Raw genomic sequence first — 21,822 nt, forward strand, 5'->3', positions numbered from 1 at the left:
TGAAGTAATATGTGTGTCTTTCATACACAAAAGAAAATTGGAAATCTGCGGGAGTATTGAAACACTAGGCAAATTGAGTGGCACCAATGCTGCTGTATGAGAAAACATACCCATAAACTGTAACTGTGCAAATGGCATTTGTAACTAATGACTGCATTAATAAAAAAAACCATTGCTGAATACAGCGAAGAAAGATTGTCTAAGGTTCACTGCAAAACTTGACAAGATTAATATTTTAATCGAATAAAAAATCTAATGTTAGAAAATGGGCAATACTCTTTAGCGTGAAGCGAAAAGTATTACTTTACTAAAAGAAGTGTGACATTCAAATTATAGAAAACTGAAGAACCCTTTAAGTCAGGAATTTTATTCAGTCAACCTGAATGCAAATGTTACAACTGATGCATTACACTTTAGGTTCTTGAGAAAGACATGTACATTACAGGCACATTCTTATACTTGTCCAAGGCTTTCGACACTGATGACCGCTAAATAATACTAAATTTTAACTAAATTTGAATCCACTGTGCCTCTGTGCATAGCAATCGTCGAATATTCAAATTTAAAGGACATTAGTCAGTTGCAAAAGTCCATAATTTATTGCAGATCTACATTTCAACACTAACACAGTCATCATTGGTGCATTACCGTCAGTCACACAGGTACCAACATGTCAGAGTATAAACTTGTGACAAACAACACAACATTTTTCACAGTTTTATACTATGAAATGTTGGTGGTACAGGTGTGACTCTTCTGATAATGCACCGATGATGACTATGTTATAGTCTACATGCGTATCCACAGTAAATTAGATTTTTGCAACTGACTGCTAGTCCTTTAGATCTGAATACTAAACTTATTTTTCTAATCATAACACACAATTTTACATGCAGTGGCAATGTCAACAATATGCAAATTACAACATGCACACAGAAGGGCTTTTTTGAGACATTCTACATTTCAATAATTCACACAGTACAACAATAATTAATTCCATAATGAAAAGGATTGTTGCTTGCATTATTTTCATGATATATCCAAGTTATACAGACATTTATGGATAAGCCATTGCCATAACTGAAGTCACTTTTTAAAAGTATCTTCTGTCAACATCTTGAGATCATTTTGTAGCAAATTATGAAAAACAGCTCCTTTGATAAACTGGCTTTTTGTTGGTAAAGATAATCTTCTCTTAACCATATTTAAGCCTGTTTCATGCCTCATGTCATGGTTGTGAATTTTTATGTCACTATTTGTGACCTTACTGTCTTCTTTTACTAGCTTAATGGTTTGCAACGTATGTATGGCACAAACTGTAATCATATTAAAACTAGTAAATAGGCTTTAGCAATATGTTTCTTGTTTCATTTTCACTACAATCCTCAAGACTCTCTTCTACAGTATGAAAATTCTTTTCATATTACTTTGTCAGGTCCTGCCATCAAAGTACTATTCCGTAAGACAAAGAAAGATATAATAATCCAAAACCAAAACTTATTCTTTATCATCTCCTCTTTCTGTTTACAGATGCCTGACTTAAATAGATTTTTAGTAAATGCACGAGTTTGCCAGTGACACCACTCACCACAATTTTTGATAACCATGCAGAATGATGTACTCTGTTGAACACTTTGGAAAGCTCGAGGAATACTATTGCTGTTTCGAACTCTTATTTTATTTTTTTAAGCACATAATGGACAAAATGTACTGCTGCAGATTTAGTGCTGTTCCAAAACCATGCTGGAAAGTACCTAATGTGTCAGTAGTTTTGTAATATTCCAAGTTGCTTTTCAACATTATTTTCTCAGTCAGTATGTTAATGTTGAGTTTAGGAGAACGAGTCTGTAATTTGGAATATGCTTTATTTTTATTTTTTGTGTAAGGGTTTGAAAACAGTCAGTTTCAACTTGTCAAGGAATTTACTGTCTTCAGTAACACAGCTTATTATATGAACTAATGGTTTCACTAGCTCATTTTTACATTTCTTCAATAGAAATGGAAAAATTTCATCTAATCCTGTTTAGTTTTTATTTCTGAGACTATTAATTAGCTGCAGAATGTCGTCAGTACATACTACAGATACTGCATGTCTGTTCATTAGTGGACTCAAATGTACATGTGTTGACAACAATGTGGAAATACCACCAATGCAACACATTGCCATCCCTAATACAGTGTAGGAAACCCCTTGGCGTTCAACTTCCAGTCATCTTAGAATGAATAAATACAGGTCCTGCATGGTTTCCAAGGTAATCTTAAACTATTCTTCCTGAAAAATATTGGCAAGTTCCGGTAACAGAGATGGAGGCTGATAGGCATCACACACCTTTCATTCCAAAGCTGAAGACAAAGGCTCAACAATATTGAGATCTGGTGACTGTGGTTGGCAGGGAAGATGTAACAATTCATCCTCATACTCACAAAACCAGTCCTGGACTATGCAAGCAGGAGCCCTGTTACCGTGGAACACTTGGTGAACAAACACTGTACCATGGGATGAACCTGATCAGCCAAAATGGTCACATAATATTTGGCAGTAATGTGGCCTTGCAGAGTAACCATGGGGCCCATGGAATACCATGATATGGCTGCCCAAGTTATCACTGAACCCCCACCATATTTTCAAGCCCAAATAACTTTCTACCATTACTCCATAGACCAAGTTATTTTGCTTTGGCACCATGCTTTTCTATTAAGAGCATTTACATCACCCATGAGTGATTTTGGAATTCTAGCTCATCCTGCAATTCCCTGCTTAAGGAGGTCCCTTCGTGTTGTTTTGGTACTGGCAGGGTTCATAAGTGCAACATTCAATTCTGCAGCAAGTTTTGCTGCCGTAGTTTTATTTTTCATCACAATCCTCTTCAATGAACATTTGTCAAGACCATTCAACACATTACACTTTTCCTGTTTACAGTATAACTCTTCAATACAGTGCCTCTTGAAACGTCAAACACATCAGTTCCCTTGTTTATGGAAGCAGCCACCTTATGAGCACTTATAATTTGCCCATGTTCAAATTCACTTAGATCTTACATAATGCACTCACAACTACACAGGACACTGTTCTGACCATGACTGACACTTGCAGCATATTGAAGACATTGCACAGGTGCCATTCATGGCACAATACAACACAACCTGCAGGTTTGGCTAGCATGTGTATTTATGTTCAAGCACACATTTCTCGCGTTATTTCAATATTTTTGTCCAGCCCCTGTGTGTCGTGCACCTGGTTTCATGCAGACCTCACTTTCGACAGTATCTATAAGCAATCATTTAAAATATTGCTAACTAGAAGGTATCAAATATTTTACCATTTTTCACACTTAATTAATTCTACTTTATTTATTTTAGTTCCTACTAAATTGTTTCTAATTTTATTTACAACTGAGCAGCAAGAATTTGAAACATTATCTGAGCTTTGTATATGTTGACTCATTCTTTCTGCTTTCAATATCCTGACTTCTTTGCAGAATTGTCATTTGCATTGCTTGTACAGTTCTTTATATAACTTTGAGTTTGTTGGTCTGTGCAGGGTATATAGATTTCCATTAGATTTTCTGTCTTAACATCTAATGGCACAGATTATAAAGATGGATTTTTTAATTGATGTTCACTTCTTTTAATGGGAATATATATAGTCAGAAATTCATAGAACATTTCATTTATTACTGATCCCAGTAGTAATAACTGATTCCCAAGAGTCCCAGCTTAAACTATGTCTTAGCATGGCAATGTTCTTTTCAGATTATATTATCTTAAGATCATACACTTTTATTGATTTGAATTTGATATTACATTTGAGCACTAGGGACTGAGAGGTGACAATTTATATCTGGTGAGATGATGGGATCATAATTTGTTATAACATTATCAACTGAACTATTGTGTGTATTAACTATTCTAGTGGGTACTAGTCCAAGTAGATCTTTAGCCAGATAATACAGGAAACGTTTGCTTTCTTGACAAGTCATGTACAGCATTGATGTCTGTATCTCCCAAGTATGACAAGATTTACACTTCCACGACTTGATCTTTATTTACTGTAAACTATATTAAATGACGTCAGGAAAATATAAAAAAATTCTGAAGGTGGAACTACACACACCTACAACAAAGAAACAAATTGAGCTAAATACGAACTTGAGCACTGTAATATCGAACTATATGTCAATACACTACTTGTTCACACACAGCACTTCTTATGTGGTGGTTAAGTTTATTTTTTTCTGGAGTAAATGGGAACACCACCACTTTTATTATGTGCTCTGCAGTATACAAAAAGGGAGATAAAGACTCTCCATCTAGTTACAGGCCTATTTCAATAGTATCCGCATTATCCAAGGTAATAGAATGCATCATGTACCAACAATTATCATCTCACTTTGAGAATCTTTGAATAATTAATGCTACACAATATGGGTTTAGGAAGAATCTGTCGACCATTGATGCAATCAATGTTGCTACACTATAACCTTCTATTTTGAAATAATGAATGTCATCTACTGATCTGTGGTGTTCTGTAACACTAACTGCATGTGGATCCAATCTTGTGATAAAGGATTCAGAAGCATCTACTTTGGTATGTAAGCTTTGCACGTTATAATGCAAAAATGATGGATAATTCTCATGTGAATTTAAGTCTCTGTGTGGCACATATGAACCACATCCATTGGAATGATCTAGTATAGCAATAGTGCACATAATAATAATAATAATAATAATAATAATAATAAAAGATTTTATTGTCTTTAGGCCATTACAGCATTTGACAATGTCAAATGAAGATACAATTTATAATACAGTGTGATAAGGTATTGACTACTGAAATATTTTAGCTTATATTACAATAAATGTACAGTGGGTCATCTGTTGGATTACTGCATTTTATAGTTGAAGAATTCATTGATATCATAGAACGGATGGGCAATAAACCATTCATGCAGTCTTTCTTTGAATGTATGTTCAGGAGGATCCTGTATAGCATGTGGCAGCTTATTAAATAGTTTGTGTCCTGTGACTTCATAGCTATTTATTGATTTTGATAATCTGTGGTAAGGCGTGTATGCGTGTTTGATGCTTCTTGTGTTGTAACAATGTACAATTTCTCTACGTTTCACATCTTGTAGGTTCTTCTTCGTAAAGATTAAGACATTGTATATATAGAGGTTTATTACTGTCATAATTTTTTGTTTAGTAAATAAGGGTTTGCAGTGAGCCTCATGTGAAGAATTTGTAATTATCCTAATGGCTTTCTTCTGCAGTAATAGGATGTCATGTATATGACTACAGTTACCCCACAAGATAATGACATAGGATATTATACTTTGGAAAAATGCAAAATAAGATGATCTGATGTATGTTTCAGGTACACAATTTCTGAGTTGTCTTAATAAATAAATTACTCTAGATAGCTTAGTACTAATATAGTTTACATGTTGGCCCCAGTATAACTGTTCATCTAAATAAACTCCCAGGAATTTAACAGAACTAGGGTCATCAGATAGTGGCTTGTCTCTTAGAGTGAAGATTATCTACTCAGTTTTATTTTCATTTAGCAGGAAACCATTTGCTCTGAACCAATATGCTGTGTGAGTGTATTTTCAGCACAGGTTTTAAGATCATTAAGATTGTTACTGCTATCAAGAAAAGTCATATCATCTGCCTACAATACAGTGGTGGATATAATAAACGAGGGGAGGTCATTGATCATTATCAGAAACAGGAAGGGGCCCAATACAGGTCCCTGAGGCACACACCTACTTTAACATTTTCTATGTTTGACATTTCCTTACCAACACAAACTACCTGTTTACAGTTGTTGAGATAAGCTTTTAACAGTCTGAAACTGTTTCGTTTGATGCCGTAGAATTCTTGTTTCTCTAGTAGTGGTGTGTGCTCAACACAGTCGAAGGCCTTGCTTAGGTAACAGAATGAGACCTGAGCAAAGCCTTTGTTCTCAAAAACTTCGAGGACGTAACTGACTACCATGTTGATTGCATCAATGGTCGACAGATTCTTCCTAAACCCATATTGTGTAGCATTAATTATTCAAAGATTCTCAAAGTGAGATGATAATTGTTGGTACATGATGCATTCTATTACCTTGGATAATGCGGATACTATTGAAATAGGCCTGTAACTAGATGGAGAGTCTTTATCTCCCTTTTTGTATACTGGGATGATCCTAGACAGTTTTAACTCATCAGGAAAATATCCCTCAAGTAAGCACTTGTTTATGCAATGGGTTAAAGGGTACAGAATGCAATCACACACTTTTTTTAGCAGGTTGCATGATATGCCATATATATCTAAGCTATCAGATGATTTCAGTTGTTTTATGACCCCTTGTACAAATCTAGGCGATACTTCGGAGAAGGTTAGCATGCTTGTATTTAGTGACTGTCTACCCCAATTTTGGGACAGTAACTCAGATGGACTAATGTCTGGTTTGTTAAGTGTGTCTCCTATTTCTTTCACTGAATTAAAAAAATAAAAAAAAACCTTGTCCAAAAATTCACTCTTATCCTGCAGATGTATTGCTTCACTGACATGGCATTTCATTATTTGTTCTCCCAAGAACTTGCCATTTTTGTTATTGAGAGAAATGACCTCTATAACATTACACTGCACATGCAACTTCTGGTTTATCATTTCTAGAATCTGTGTTATTACTAAGTTCTGTAAAATGTTGAATTGTAGACCCGGGTTGTGTAGATTCTTCTTCCTACACAGCTTATATCAACCAATGTTAAATTTTTAAATATTGTATATATCTTTTGTATCTCTATTTGCACTTTCCACTTTTTATGCATGACCAGTCAGTCATAAGTTGTGACAATGTTGAACAAAGACGACAATCACAAAAGTGCTTCTCAGCTCATGAAGTCTTCTTTTGAATGAGATCAGTAAGCCGTTTGTTTCCTTTCTTGCTACATAGCTTGTCCCTACTAAGAATGTTCATCACCTCATTCTTCATTACATGACGCTGATGCAGTTTTCCAGATGCAATGGAGAGAGGGCATGGAGATGCATGGGCCACAGTAGCATGTTTATGGACCTGGAGTGTTTTCTGAAAAAACTGAAGGTAGTGCAAGGGGTATACCAGCATATTTGCAGTTCTAGAGTTACCAACATGTTCCATAATGTGTGCACTGATAGCATAGGGATATTTGAAGAAGCAGTGTAAGACTATTTTAATAAATTATCTTGTGTAAACTGTTTGTAATCAAAAGAATGGACCAACCAAATCAGGCAGTGAAGTTGTTCAGACGCTGATCTCACATTTGGAGGATGGGATTTTCTCTAACTGGCCATCCTCACCTGTTTTACAGGGTTCCACTGAATCACTTCAGGCAAATGCCAGCAAGGTCATGGCCAAACACCTGCTGTACTCTTGTAAAAATGTTCTTACATATTGTACATATGAATATATTTGACTTCTTTATATTTGCTGTATTATAATGAAAATCTTTCACCACAGATATGATCCCTGGATGAATAAAGAAGAATAAAATACCATGTAGCAACAGGGCAACAGAACTGCAAACCACAGTCCCATTGTTAGGACAGGAGATTCTGGAGGTGTTTGCCTGCTATTCCAGGTGTCACTAGACATGTGACTCAGATACAATTTGCATGTTTACCTGCACCCTTTAATCCCAGAAATCTCTGCTCTGGTGTTGCGATAATCACACAACTTGCTCACGAAGCTATTCAGACTTTCACAATGTATGATATGTGAAAAAGTGGATATGGTTTTCATTTATGGTAAATACTGCTTAACTGTTAGCGTAGTACTGTGGTTATATGCTGAAAAGTATCTTAATCATTCCAAGCTCACACAATATGTCTTCGCAAACATTATTGAAAAGAGATGCAGGGAACTATAAATATGGAGAATATGCCCAATGAAAAAGAACAGTAACTGATAAGAGAAATGCAACTAACATTTTAGCAGCACTAACACACAATTCACATGTCACTATGAGGCAGATGAAGCATCATTTGTGAACCAGAGCAAATCAGTCTCCACAATATGCACTCCTTATCGATTGAAAATCCACACTGGCTGTGAATTGGATAAACATTAACCTTGGTCCGTCAATGGGAGGTTCAGGTTTTACAAGAATCACATTGTTGGTCCCCGTTTTGCCAAGAGATGGAATTCAGTGTACAGACTTGTCTGTACAAAATTGCTTTACAGTAGGTATCAATGCTCAAGGTCAATAATTAGTGCATTGCTCAAGGTCAATCATTCGAGCAATGCTGAGGGTCAATAATTTGAGCACTTGATGACAGTCACAATAGGGAACAGCACACAAATTTTACATTAGTTGCATGTTTACTTCTGTTTGGCGCAGGGGGCAGAGGTTTCTGTTGTACTACTCATGTCTTGTTACTACATGATCATGCTAAACATTTGTTAAGCCATTGAAGTCCTCTGAAGGCTCTTTGAAATGATCAGAAAAAAGTTGTACTGTTCCACTGAAATATACAGGGTGTTAAAAATGGGTATGGCCAAACTTTCAGGAAACATTCCTCACACACAAATAAAGAAAAGATGTTATGTGGACATGTGTCCAGAAATGCTTAATTTCCATGTTAGAGCTCATTTTAGTTTCATCAGTATGTACTGTACTTCCTCGATTCACCGCCAGTTGGCCCAGTTGAAGGAAGGTATTGTTGACTTCAGTGCTTGTGTTGACATGCGACTCATTGCTCTACAGTATCATCAAGCACATCAGTAAGTAGCAACAACAGGTTAGTGTTCATCACGAATGTGGTTTTGCAGTTAGTGCAATGTTTACAAATGTGGAGTTGGCAGATGCCCATTTGATGTATGGACTAGCACAGGGCAATAGCCGTGGCACGGTACGTTTGTGTCGAGACAGATTTCCAGAACAAAAGGTGTCCCGACAGGAAGCCGTTCAAAGCAATTGATCAGCGTCTTAGGGAGCACGGAACATTCCAGCCTATGACTCGCGATTGGGGAAGACCTAGAATGACGAGGACACCTGCAATGGAAGAGGCAATTCTTCGTGCAGTTGATGATAACCCTAATGTCAGCGTCAGAGAAGTTGCTGCTGTACAAGGTAACTTTGACCACGACACTGTATGGAGAGTGCTAAGGGAGAACCAGTTGTTTCCGTACCACGTACAGCGTGTGCAGGCACTATCAGCAGCTGATTGGCCTCCACAGGTACACTTCTGCGTATGGTTCATCCAACAATGTGTCAATCCTCATTTCAGTGCAAATGTTCTCTTTACGGATGAGGCTTCATTCTAACGTGATCAAATTGTAAATTTTCACAATCAACATGTGTGGACTGACAAGAATCCGCACGCAATTGTGCAATCACGTCTTCAAGACAGATTTTCTGTGAACGTTTGGGCAGGCATTGTTGGTGATGTCTTGATTGGGCCCCATGTTCTTCCACCTACGCTCAATGGAGCACGTTATCATGATTTCATACGGGATACTCTACCTGTGCTGCTAGAACATGTGCCTTTACAAGTACGACACAACATGTGGTTCATGCACGATGGAGCTCCTGCACAGTTCAGTCAAAGTGTTCGTACGCTTCTCAACAACAGATTCGGTGACCGATGGATTGGTAGAGGCGGACCAATTCCATGGCCTCCACGCTCTCCTGACCTCAACCCTCTTGACTTTCATTTATGGGGGCATTTGAAAGCTCTTGTCTATGCAACCCTGGTACCAAATGTAGAGACTCTTCATGCTCATATTGTGGACGGCTGCGATACAATACGCCATTCTCCAGGGCCGCATCAGCGCATCAGGGATTCCATGCGACAGAGGGTGGATGCATGTATCCTCGCTAACGGAGGACATTTTGAACATTTCCTGTAACAAAGTGTTTGAAGTCACGCTGGTACGTTCTGCTGCTGTGTGTTTCCATTCCATGATTAATGTGATTTGAAGAGAAGTAATAAAATGAGCTCTAACATGGAAAGTAAGCATTTCCGGACATGTCCACATAACATATTTTCTTTCTTTGTGTGTGAGGAATGTTTCCTGAAAGGTTGGCCGTACCTTTTTGTAACACCCTGTATAAAAAAGTTGTCATAATTTGGTAGACATAAATGTTAAAAATTACTTGCATATGTCAGAAAATTCACTATGTTGTTCACCATAACTTAGAAAAATGGCATTTTGATATATTTACATATTCTTGATATATTTTGGTTGACCTATCTTAGCTGCCTGTATATGAATTATTATTTTTGTTCTTAAACTGTAACACTACAACACGTAAATGTGATTCACAAATGATTAAAACAACAACAACAACAACAACAACAACAGCAGCAGCAACAACAACGCAATCAGATTTCATGAAAGTAAACATAGTAAAGATACAAAAAGAGAATATATTTTGGGATTCCACCTTGAGAAGAGTAACACAATGTTTCCTCACGTTTAGTTTTTCCCTGTGTTACTGTGTAGTTGGTGGAATTTGTCATGAGGCATTTGTCATGATGTCATCTTTAATCCAAAAAGTGCTTGTTTGTGGTCACATAAGGTCTCTATTTCTTTTGTTTATATGCAAGGAACAGTGCTCTCCTCATCCATGGATTCCATATGAGCAGCATTCATACAGCAGTTGCATTCATGTCATTCCCATCACCATTTACAAGTGGAAGTTATGAAGCAGGCATGCAGCTTCTAATCTGCAGTCAGAGAAGATCACCAAGGAAAGAGAATGGGGCAGAAGAAGCATCAGAGGAACTTTCCATTTCAGTTTGTCTCCTCTCACTCCCCCTTTGCAGATTTTTTGTACACGGATTTTGATTGGCTATTGTGTCATTTTCTTGCAGCTTTCTTTACTGTGTTCTTTGCCAACTGTCTTTTTGTGTATTCCTTCATGCAGTTTTCTGTGTGTTAATGCTGTTAGGATCTCTGGAGGTAGTTTTTCTCCTATCTCTGTTATGCAAACATTTAAAAATATTGTGTGCAACAACACTGAAATTCAACACATTTACAATCAACCCCTATGACAATTAGAACTGGATCCTTTTCCTCCAATGGCATATCTCTATTTACCTCACACAATACTTTTACACGATGTTTATGAGTTACGGGTATACTCTCAATACTACTGCTTGATTGAGTAGCTCGGGTATTTTTTGACTATGTACCTTTTTAGACTAGTGATCTCATACATAAAATATTCCAGTGACAGCATACAATGTGTCCACTCTGTCACAGTGTGATACTGATGCTCAGAGCCAGTGTTAAGTACAGTGGAATACTGCAGCCATCATATCAGAGCAGGCTGAAATTCACAGCACAAACTACATAGTGGAATGGTTATAGCAAACCCTGAAAGATCTAACCATTACCATTGTCTCTAAATTCATTTATACATACGTTCCTGATTTAGTGATGAGCAGTACATCCAATATACTTGGATGCATACCCTCATTACCATTAATAAAGAGTCTAGTTGTGATGCCTGTTTGCCAAAATATGTTACATGACTGGAATTTGTGGTGTCACTGCCAGACACCACACTTGCTAGGTGGTAGCTTAAATCGGCCGCGGTCCATTAGTACATGTCGGACCCGCGTGTCGCCACTGTCAGGATCGCAGACCGAGCGCCACCACAAGGCAGGTCTCGAGAGACGTACTAGCACTCGTCCCAGTTGTACGACGACGTTGCTAGCGACTACACTGACGAAGCCTTTCTCTCATTTGCCGAGAGACAGTTAGAATAGCCTTCAGCTAAGTCCATGGCTACGACCTAGCAAGGCGCCATTAGTTACTTCATGAATCTAAAGAGTCTCACTTCTATCATCAAGAATGCTGTATACCAAAGGACGATATAAAAGTTAAGTGTTCTAGTAGCTACGTTCTTTTCTTTATCACATTCATTACGAATCCTGTTCCAGACTTAACGCCAGACGGCGTGAGTTGACGCATGCCCTTTCGGCTACTTCACTGTGGACTGGCTGCCTTAAGGGGATACGGAATCACCTATCCCCGCAATGTTAATATATGCCTACTATAGGGAACATTTTCTCACAAACTACTGGAGACAGAGAGGTAAAAATTTTACTGTATGTGCATTCATATGTTACAACAATACTGAAACAACAGTTTATTGTCAAAGTATTTTCTTACAGAGATATTGTACATTTATTTTTAAGTAAATTTTTTCCATCGCTTTTTACTAGACTATCACCCCTAAGTCTTTTGTAAATCAAGTAATTAAAAAATCGTTGTTTCAGTATGTAATAGGGACCTATGTCACTACGTCATAAAAATTTCAGACTTCTAGGTTGACCAGTACCTGAGATAATGTTCCTAGATGAAGTAAAAAGTAAACTTACGGGAAACGGAGAAAGAAGATTAAAACATTCCTGATCCGTAGCTAATACCCCCTTCACAGTCTTCATAATCATCTTCAAGTCTTCTTTTGGCACCCCTCTGCACCTGTCTTGCTTTTTTCACTAATGTCTTGATTATATTATCAGCATGCCTTAGTCTGTGCTGATCTAAAAAGAACATAGCACGTACCGTACGGGAACCAACACACATACCCAACTTTTGAAGGACCTGGCATTTAGTTATATTTCCAAGATTGAAGGTTGCCACAGCATCATACACACCAAAATGTAGTGTATTAATTCCGACAAACACTGTTTTTGGGAGACGATGCCATATCACACTATTCAAGCACTCGTTGGGGTTCTGCGTTTTTCCGTGAAGACATTTCATCAGAAGACTTCTGTCAGCCAGATCTCTGAAAATGGGCTTTATTTCTGCCATGATGGCTGATGGTAGACTGTGGTGGTGAATGTATTTCTCTCCTGTTGTTAGTCCCCTATTGTATTTACACCAGCTGTTTTCACCTTTGGGGCACAAACCATGTTGTGGATGCTCATCCGTGGATGCGGTGTGGAAATATAAAGCCCATATAGCTCTCCTCGTTTCTTCAAGATTGCCTGTATTTTGCCTGATTGCAAGGCCATAGCAGTTCTGAATGTGGTCTATTATGGAATCAGTCAATCTTCCTCTGCCATCCAAGGTTTTCCCATCATCTAGTTTTTTCCCTTTCATAACTGATTTTAACCTTCTCAGCCTGGCACCCATTCTCTTCTGCACATGTCCTATACATTCAAGTTTGCTTATATTTACACTGTTCCCATATGGTTTGCTTTCCAAAACTTCTTTGAATGCTTTAGAGTCACCATCTCCCAGATATTTGACATAGCGAACATTATACCACTGTGAAGAGCGATGAAAAATTTTCTTCACCCCAGCAACCTCCATGCCACCACTACTACCATAATAATTAGCAATACAGTCATCACTGTGTTCATTTTTCAGCCTGCCTGTGCACCTACAGTATTTAGACATTATTGCAACATCAATAACCTTGCCAGTATCAACACTAGTTGCTGTTACAACACCATTGTTGGAGGTGTGGCCCCTTTTCTGCCACGTGCCATCAAACGCCACTGTGAGGTCACGACTGCCGTCATTTTCTTCCACTGCTTCTTCCACAGCAACCTGCATTGACTTCTGTGCTACATCTTCAACTGCAGATCCTAGTACATAATTGTAAGCTTCAAACTTTGAAGGTGCACTTGGAAGATTTAGAACACCACATAGCATATCACCAGCTGCTTTGCCCTTACCAATTGCTCGCAATCCATAAACTAACCTAATATTTACACTATAAAGTTCAGTTTTCTTGTATCCATTATTTACAGTTACTGAAACCGAACTTGGAAACTTACAGCTGTATTTACAAACACTGCATATTAAATTAAACTGGGCAGCCAGGCCAACATGGGATTCTACTTTCAGAGAAACGTTTCCATGACATTTTTTGCAGCACAAACTGTTTTCAAGAGCTTCACACAATATATTCGTATCAATGAGTTCAAAAACTTCATTCCCTCTATCAAGTAAATTATATTTCTCTTCCAAATCTCTTAGTTTTTTATGAGAAGCACTGTTTTCATTTGGTGTAAGTTTGTTCGGCAAATCAGTAATAAGTGGATTCACATTTTCCAACAGTGATGATGATGAACTGCTTTGCTTTGCTAATGAATCATTATTTCTTTTCTTTTGCCAGTTCACACGCTTTTTAAATACTTTTGCTTTAGCTCTAGGCATTTTCACTGCGAAAAATGAAGCACTAAATACGAAATAACTCAACAACAACTACTTTCTTATATCACACTGTTTACAAAACAGTCCCGCCACAAAGTCAAAGAGTAACTTGAGGAAACCAGAGAGAAACATTTTCGGGCAACTAGTGTATAAATAGTCGCTGGAAACCGGGATATTTGAATTCATGTCACTTTAAAGGTACTGCCAAAAAGTTCATGGTCAGCCACGAGAGACGTGTATAACTAAAGCGCAATACCCGATCTCACAAATATATAAAAATAAAATAGTTATAATTGTAGTAGAGCTATGTATGATACGTCATTTTAAAGAGGAAACATGGCAGAATATAATACGCCAATAAAAAAAAATTCGATTTTTTAACCCAAAATCCGATTCCGTATCCCCTTAACAGTCCACTACAGAATTAAATTAAAGGTGTGATCCAGATGGCAGTAGTAGTAGTAGTAGTAGTTGTTGTTGTCATGATCTTCAGTCTAAAGGCTGGTTTGATGCAGCTCTCCATCCTTTGCAAATCTCTTTATCTATGAATAACTACTTCAACTTATATCTGCTTGAATCTGCTTATGGTATTCATCTCTTTGCCTCCCTCTAATACTAAATTGGTGATCCCTTGTCATCTCAGAATGTGTCCTATTAATCGATCCCTTCTTCTAGTCAGGTTGTGGCAAATTTGTTTCTTCCCAATTCTATTCAGTGCCTCCTTTTTAGTTATGTGATCTACCCATCTATTCTTCAGCATTCTGCTGTAGTACTACATTTCAAAAGCTTCTAATCTCTTCTTGTCTAAACTCTTTAACTGTCCATGTTTCACTTCTGTATATAAAGATTAAAAGCAACTACAATCTCATGCCAATGACACATCACAGAATTATTACTAGGTTCAAAAACTTCCCACTTACTGTCCCAACTCAACAGGTCGTATTATTGCTTTTACCTGAAAGTGAGTACAAGCAACTTTCAGTTTTAGGAGTGTATGTAATAGGGATTTGCCGACTGATGCAGTAGCTACAGAATTTAAGAACAGAGGTTGCACCCGAAATAAATGTCTTTGCTTAAGTCTAAACAATTCATTTGTTAAAACCAATGTGGATTTTTCAAGGGAGGGGAAAGATCTTGTCAATGATGAGGTCTTTACAGACTGAGTGCAAGTTTAAACTGAACATGATTGGGAAGGAAATCCAATGTGTTTATTTCAAAGGAACTACCTCAATATTCACCCTAATTTAGAGATTAATAAGAAAATCTGAATCTGGATTAATATATGGGGGATTTCAGTCAGTCTCATCCTAAATACAAGTTCAGTGTCTTAACCACTGTGCCACCTGGCTCGTTTTGGAACGAATGGGTCCAAAAGCACATTCATCACTAATTAAGAGATCTAAAATGTTGCTTATAACAGTGGCAACAAGGAGGCTATCGTTTTCTGTTGTTTGAAATGTCCCAGCACAGTTATACCCTACTGGTATGTGCTTCATGTGGCAATTGTTAGTACCATATTGTAAAAATGAGACAAATGTGTCGCTTAACTTTGAATATTTCCTTTTGCGCCAAGTTGACAGTGATGACTGCCATCTGGTATTCTTGCCAGCTCCAGGAATTTTTTTTTCTTTTTAATTACTTGAAGGGAATAATGGTTGTTCATAAACTATCTTTGCAACAAACTTTTATTTGCTTTGCAGGAAAGAAAGCTACACTATTCTTCTGAGCAGCAAAAAATCACTTAAGTTTACATCTTTGCTCCTTTTTGTCATTAATAGTTCTTTACTGGAACAGATTAATCTCAAACTGTTTCAGTCTGTGAATTTGTTTTGTTTGAAAACACGCATCAAGAATGTCTCAAAAATAATGCTACATATACTTGTGCTTGCAGACATACTGTTGTAATGACATTGCATGAGTGTGATTAATGATACCTTACAATGAATGCTGTGGCTCTAAGTATGCAGTCAACAATTGATGGCAGCCATAGTGATAAAATTTATCATGCACACAACTGTGTATGCAAGAGCGAACCATCTAGTCACCTCAGGGCAGAAAGCTGCTCAAATAAGTATCTTACCCATAGGGCCTGACAAATTATTTTATTTAGATTAGTATCGCTGAGACCAGAAAAAGTATTACGAATCAGGTCATAAGCTTATGAAGTATTTGGATGGATATGAGAATGGGTGGGAATTTCTTGTAAATTAGAAACAAATGCGACAGCAGCTCTTATCTTGAAAAAAGCATTACATGACTACAAAGTGCACAATATACATTAATAACTTGGCAGACATCAGTAGCAGCTCTCCAACACAGTTCACATACAGTGTTGTTAATTATAGAGAGTTGGTACCCCTATAAATCTTCTGTTTAAGCGTAGAAGACTTGAAGGAAATTAAACTCCATGCATTTACTGCCAGTTGGACTCAATATGAGCAAATGTAATGCAGTGAACAAAAGTAGACAAAAAAGGACTTACATTAAGAACAATATCAGCAACGAATTGTTAATGTCAGCAACAGCAATAATCTCTTCCACAGAGCAATACATCAAATAATCAAATGAATCGAATCTTGTGATAGAAAAAACTATTGAACAGCACTTTTTCGGTCAAATTGTTTTCTCAAGTAGTAGCTTCTGTCCTATCTGTAAAGATCAATCAAAATGTTTCCATTCGAAGGCCACATTAACCCCTTGCCTACATGTTAGTGCTTATATACCCGAATCAGAGTTGTGCTGGATTGCACATAAGTCACACCAATGACCTCTAACAGAAACTTTTTGATCAATGCTTGTATCACCGAGCACTAGTTGTCTGTCCCAGGACCTTGCGAAAGTGAAATGATTGACTATATTAAAAATGTTCATGTCTGATAGTCCTAATTTAACAGCACAAGGTGTTGTTATGCTTGATCAATCATATCTGGGCACATCGCAACAAAATCTGTGTGTATTATATGTGCTGCATCCATTAGCTCCTCAATGCAAACGACAAAATTTGACAGATTACACTCAGGTGGCACTCAATTCTGCATACATGCACTGATAGTGGACTTCTATGCAGCAGACAGATAGCTTGGCACCCATGGTCTCCACAATTGTGTAAGAAGGCAAGCTCCAGCAGATGTGCATGTTGATACTCTTAAGTTTCACTAGTTAAGATTTGGCTGTTCTTCTGACAATAATTACTGTACAGCTACAGCTATGAAGTCTTTGATGGTGGAGCCTTGGGATAAAAAGTTCTTGGAAAACTTCCCACATCAAATTTGGATAAAATTCCAAGCTTTCAATGGCTACCTCCGTCAGGGTCATAAGGTAGTATGTCAGACTGTTGTGAAACTAGCAAGGCTCCAACTTTTATAAGTACAGGAATTTTGAAAAATTAGCAGTGTCTGAGCATGGCCTGTTAAGTAAAAACAAGCTTATGTTTGAGCACATGAAGATACTGGTCCATGTTTCCAACTATTTGGATTCCGTGATTAGAGAAGCACAGTGGAAATTAGAATTTGTGATAAAAACTTCAATAGAGACAACAGCCATGCACTTAGCAAGGCATGCACTTGATAAAGAAAGAACACAGAGGAAGACTTTTCGTAGTTTAACGCTTAATGTGAGTGGTGATGTGGTAAGAATGCTGGACAGAGAGTGCAAACAATCTATGGACAGAGAGGGTGCCACCTCAATATGCACAATTTCCATGATGTCACAATGACATAATCAAGTCTATCAAATGTCATCCTTTGGGCATAAAAGTGGGAGCGTTGCCAGTTTCACAAGTCAGACATATAGCCTCTGGCAATGATGATGATGGCCATAGTCATTAAAAGCTTTGGGATTTCATCCAAATTTGATGCAGCAAGTTTACCAGTAACGTTTTATCTAACTACTGCTACTGTGCTTCTACAAATTTGCTATGGTTTGCCGTATTGGCCAGGTTCTTGTTTACTGTTTACCAATGACTACATCTGGACCTTGTTCTGTGCATTAGACTTTTACTCTGTGCAAACTGTCCTTGTGTATAGTGTTCCATAAAAAAAAAAAAAATGTACCACATTTCTACAATGGTGATGAGATTGTACAAACCAAAGTGCTACACAATGGAAAAAATGATATTCAAATTCCTGGTATCAACAAATAGCCTTGTTACAAAAACAGTTCATAGCTCAAGAGAAGTAACACCATCAGCACATGGTCATGTTAACAGCAATATTTCATAGCACAGTCTGCAACATCCTTGCTGACATCTATGGTTCCACCATTCCCATCATTTCAAGAAGACGCTGAGGACTGCCAAAAGTACATGTACCAACAACATACAAACATACATAATTCCACTGCTTGCAAGGTAAATAATTCTGATGTACAAAAACAGTTATTTTTGTCGAGCTCACATACATAATTTCACTGCTTGCAAGGTAAATAATTCTGATGTACAAAAATAGTTATTTTTGTCGAGCTCATCTCATGAAGTAGTGTACCTTCTTAGGATACTGAAGCCCGTTGACAATCCCAATAGCTTGTCGTCCTCCAAGATTAATGAAGTCTTGGAGAGTATTATAGCTGCATAATGAATACTTATGCTATTGTTGTCAAAAATTGCAATAACTCTTACCATGATTAGGTACTTGTGCTTAAAGGATTGAGTCAACTTCGCAATTGTGTGTGTGCAAATGGACAATGCAAGCAATTGAATGTTGACTTCCTAATCAAGGACTGGTTTATTACTACATACCCAAAACAGAAGTAAGTACTTAGATGATAAGACTTTTGGAACCATCTTTGGTCAAAATTCTCAAAATTGAACAAAGTTTTGAACTGGCATAAGAGACTAACCCCTCTATAGCTTGCTGCAATACCACGCAAAATATTCCTCTATGCCTTTAAACAAGTTTATCACTAATTTCATTTATGCTACTCATCCTCTTTCTTTTGTTTACTGTCAATCTATATTCTGTGTTATATGTGGACTGTTCATTCCATTCAGCAGGTCTTGAATGTAGCAATGTCTACAGCACATCTTATCAATTTCCTTTCACACTAGATTTCAATTCCAGTTCTGAAACTTTCTTTTAATTCCTTCATCACTTCTTTAATATGTAAGTTGAACAGTAGAGCAGATATGCTACATCTCTGCCTTATACCAATTTTAATTTGAGTAATTCTCTCTTGGTCTTCAATCCTTTAGTTCCCTCTTGTTTCTTGTACATATTGCATATTGCCCATCTTGTCCTACAGCTTATACTTCTTTTTCTGAGAATTTCAAACAACTTGTGCTGTTTCACATTGTCCAACACTTTTTCTGGGTCTACACATCCTATGGAATTGCCTCTTGCCTGCATTATCAAAAAATTCAAAAATATCTTTCTGGAATCTTTACCTTCCCTAAAACCAAACTGATCATCATTTACTAGCTCCTCAAACTTTCTTTTCCAGTATTCTGTGTATTATTCCTGCCCGTGACTTGAAGACATTACCTATTAAACTAATTACGCAATAGTTTCCTCATTTATCCACCCTTGATATATTCAAAATTGTATGGATAATATTGTTCTGAAAGGTCAATGGTTTGTCTCCTCTCTCATAGATTACAAACGCTAACTTGAATTGTCATTTGAGTGCTATTTCCCCCAATGATTTTAGAAATTCCAATGGAATACTTTCTGCCCTGCTTGCCTTGTTTGACTGCAGGTCTTCTAAAACACTGCCAAAATGACTAATACTGGATCCTCTATGGCTTCACAATCAATGCTCATTTTTTTTTTTCTCCTATCGTGTCAGCAAACAAATCCTGTATCCCTGCGCATTGGATACATTATCAAAGTGAAGTAAAGTTCAGATTCACCTACCAGAATGGCATACTGCACATACAGTTATAAGTTAATAATTTGAATGTTCACATATGATGTAAAGTGACAGCTCCCCGAAAAAGCACCGTGGAGTGAAACAGCAAAACGAAATGACCACTAAGTAGTGCCGGTATAAAGTATAGCACAACATTATTTTACGAAGGTTCAAACTTCAATAGTGGTGACTATTTATTTACAACTTAAATACAGTAGATACAAGTTTCAGAGTTTTAATGTTATTCAGAGTAGTCACCAGCATTTTGCACAAACCACTGCCAGTGACATGGAAGTCGTAGGATACTCTTAGCAATGCCAATTGTGTTGATAATATAAGTGGAGTGGTCTCCTGCTCAATGAATCTCTGTAACAATTCTGAAATGGATGCCATGAAGCACTTCCTTCAATTTAAGCATCAAATTGAAGTAACAAGGGTTTAAGTCTGGGGAGTGTGGTGTGCAGTACAGCACTTCCCAGTTCCATCGATCGAACAAATCAGTCACACCCATATTTGCCTGAGCATTTTCCTGCAAAATGATTGGCAGGGTGCATTTTTGAGATGCAGTCCACTGTGGTATTATGGAACACACTTTGTGCTCACATACAATGAGTAGTTTGATGACCACACAACTCCTTTTTAGAAATCTGCATTAATTCCAATAGCTGCAATCATGCAAACCTTTGCTCATCCAAGTCATTCACTATAAGTCTGTACATGACATCACACAAAATGATGGCAAGTTTCTTCAAATCAAGAAACCATATGATACAGTTTCATATGATCACAGAGCACAGAATGTCTGTCTGAACTCAAACCTTCCTAGCACACACTACAAAGCATGTTGTAAAAATCATGTAGCAAGTAATACTAATAGCACCTCTGAGACCGTTCACAGAAAGGTGATGTTAGCAGAAACTGCTGCAAAACATAAAATATTTGCCCATGATCAGTATTTTGTACAAAGGTACAGTACTTCATGCTCAATATATGCAAATTTAGCATATGTGTATGAACATGCAAGAAGAGGTTGAATTATTGAACTAAATAATGTGGTAAATCACTAAAGAAAATGAAAAGTTGAAAATTTTTAATTATATCCTCTACAGTAAATAAAGATGGAACAGCGTCTTACATCTAGTTGTCAAAAAAAAACTGAGTCTCACTGAAGGAACATTAAAAAGGGATTTCTATAAACGAGCTTTATTTACAGAACCCACATCTGGCAATTCCTTGAGTACTACTGATCTGTCCAAGATCCTTGAAAACCATGATTAACAGAACAAATGACAAACAAACACTGATTTGTGGTGCGTGTTTCATCAAGTTTCACAAATATAAAGGTTTTTAATATGCCATGTCTTGTAGCTCTAAAATAGTGAAGAAAACATATTTTTAATTGTCTGCACTAAAGCTGCTAATTGTTTACTGGATGACTAGTTTTGGGCTTTGGCCCATCTTCACAAGCCATGCGTTTTGTGTTTGGGATACACTTGGTGTGGACAGTTGTATTTATGTCATCAGACTTTAGATGTAGCTCAGATCTTCATTATTCAGCATGATCTGTTGTCACATGGATCAGAATCTGTTCTTGTTGGAGTGAATTCCAATGAGAACAAATTCCCCATCATATGTGCAATACTGTTGTCACATGGATCAGATCTTGTTGGATAATGAATATGTGAACTACATCTAAAGGGTGCTGACATAAACAAAACTGTTGACATCAAGTAGATCCCAAATACAAAACACATGGCTTGTGAAAATGGGCAGAGCCTGACACTAGACAGCCAAAAGTTACTTAACAGCTTTTATAGTGCTTT

At 37.3% G+C, this 21,822-nt stretch overlaps 1 protein-coding gene across 1 annotated transcript in view; it reads right to left on the reverse strand.

Annotated features, from left to right (window-relative positions):
- LOC126248666 (early endosome antigen 1-like) overlaps window positions 1–21,822 on the reverse strand; it is a 216,127-nt gene that overhangs the window by 181,330 nt on the left and 12,975 nt on the right. The window lies entirely within an intron of this gene.

Source organism: Schistocerca nitens, chromosome 3 (genome assembly GCF_023898315.1).
Source record: "Schistocerca nitens isolate TAMUIC-IGC-003100 chromosome 3, iqSchNite1.1, whole genome shotgun sequence".
Lineage (NCBI taxonomy): Eukaryota > Metazoa > Arthropoda > Insecta > Orthoptera > Acrididae > Schistocerca > Schistocerca nitens.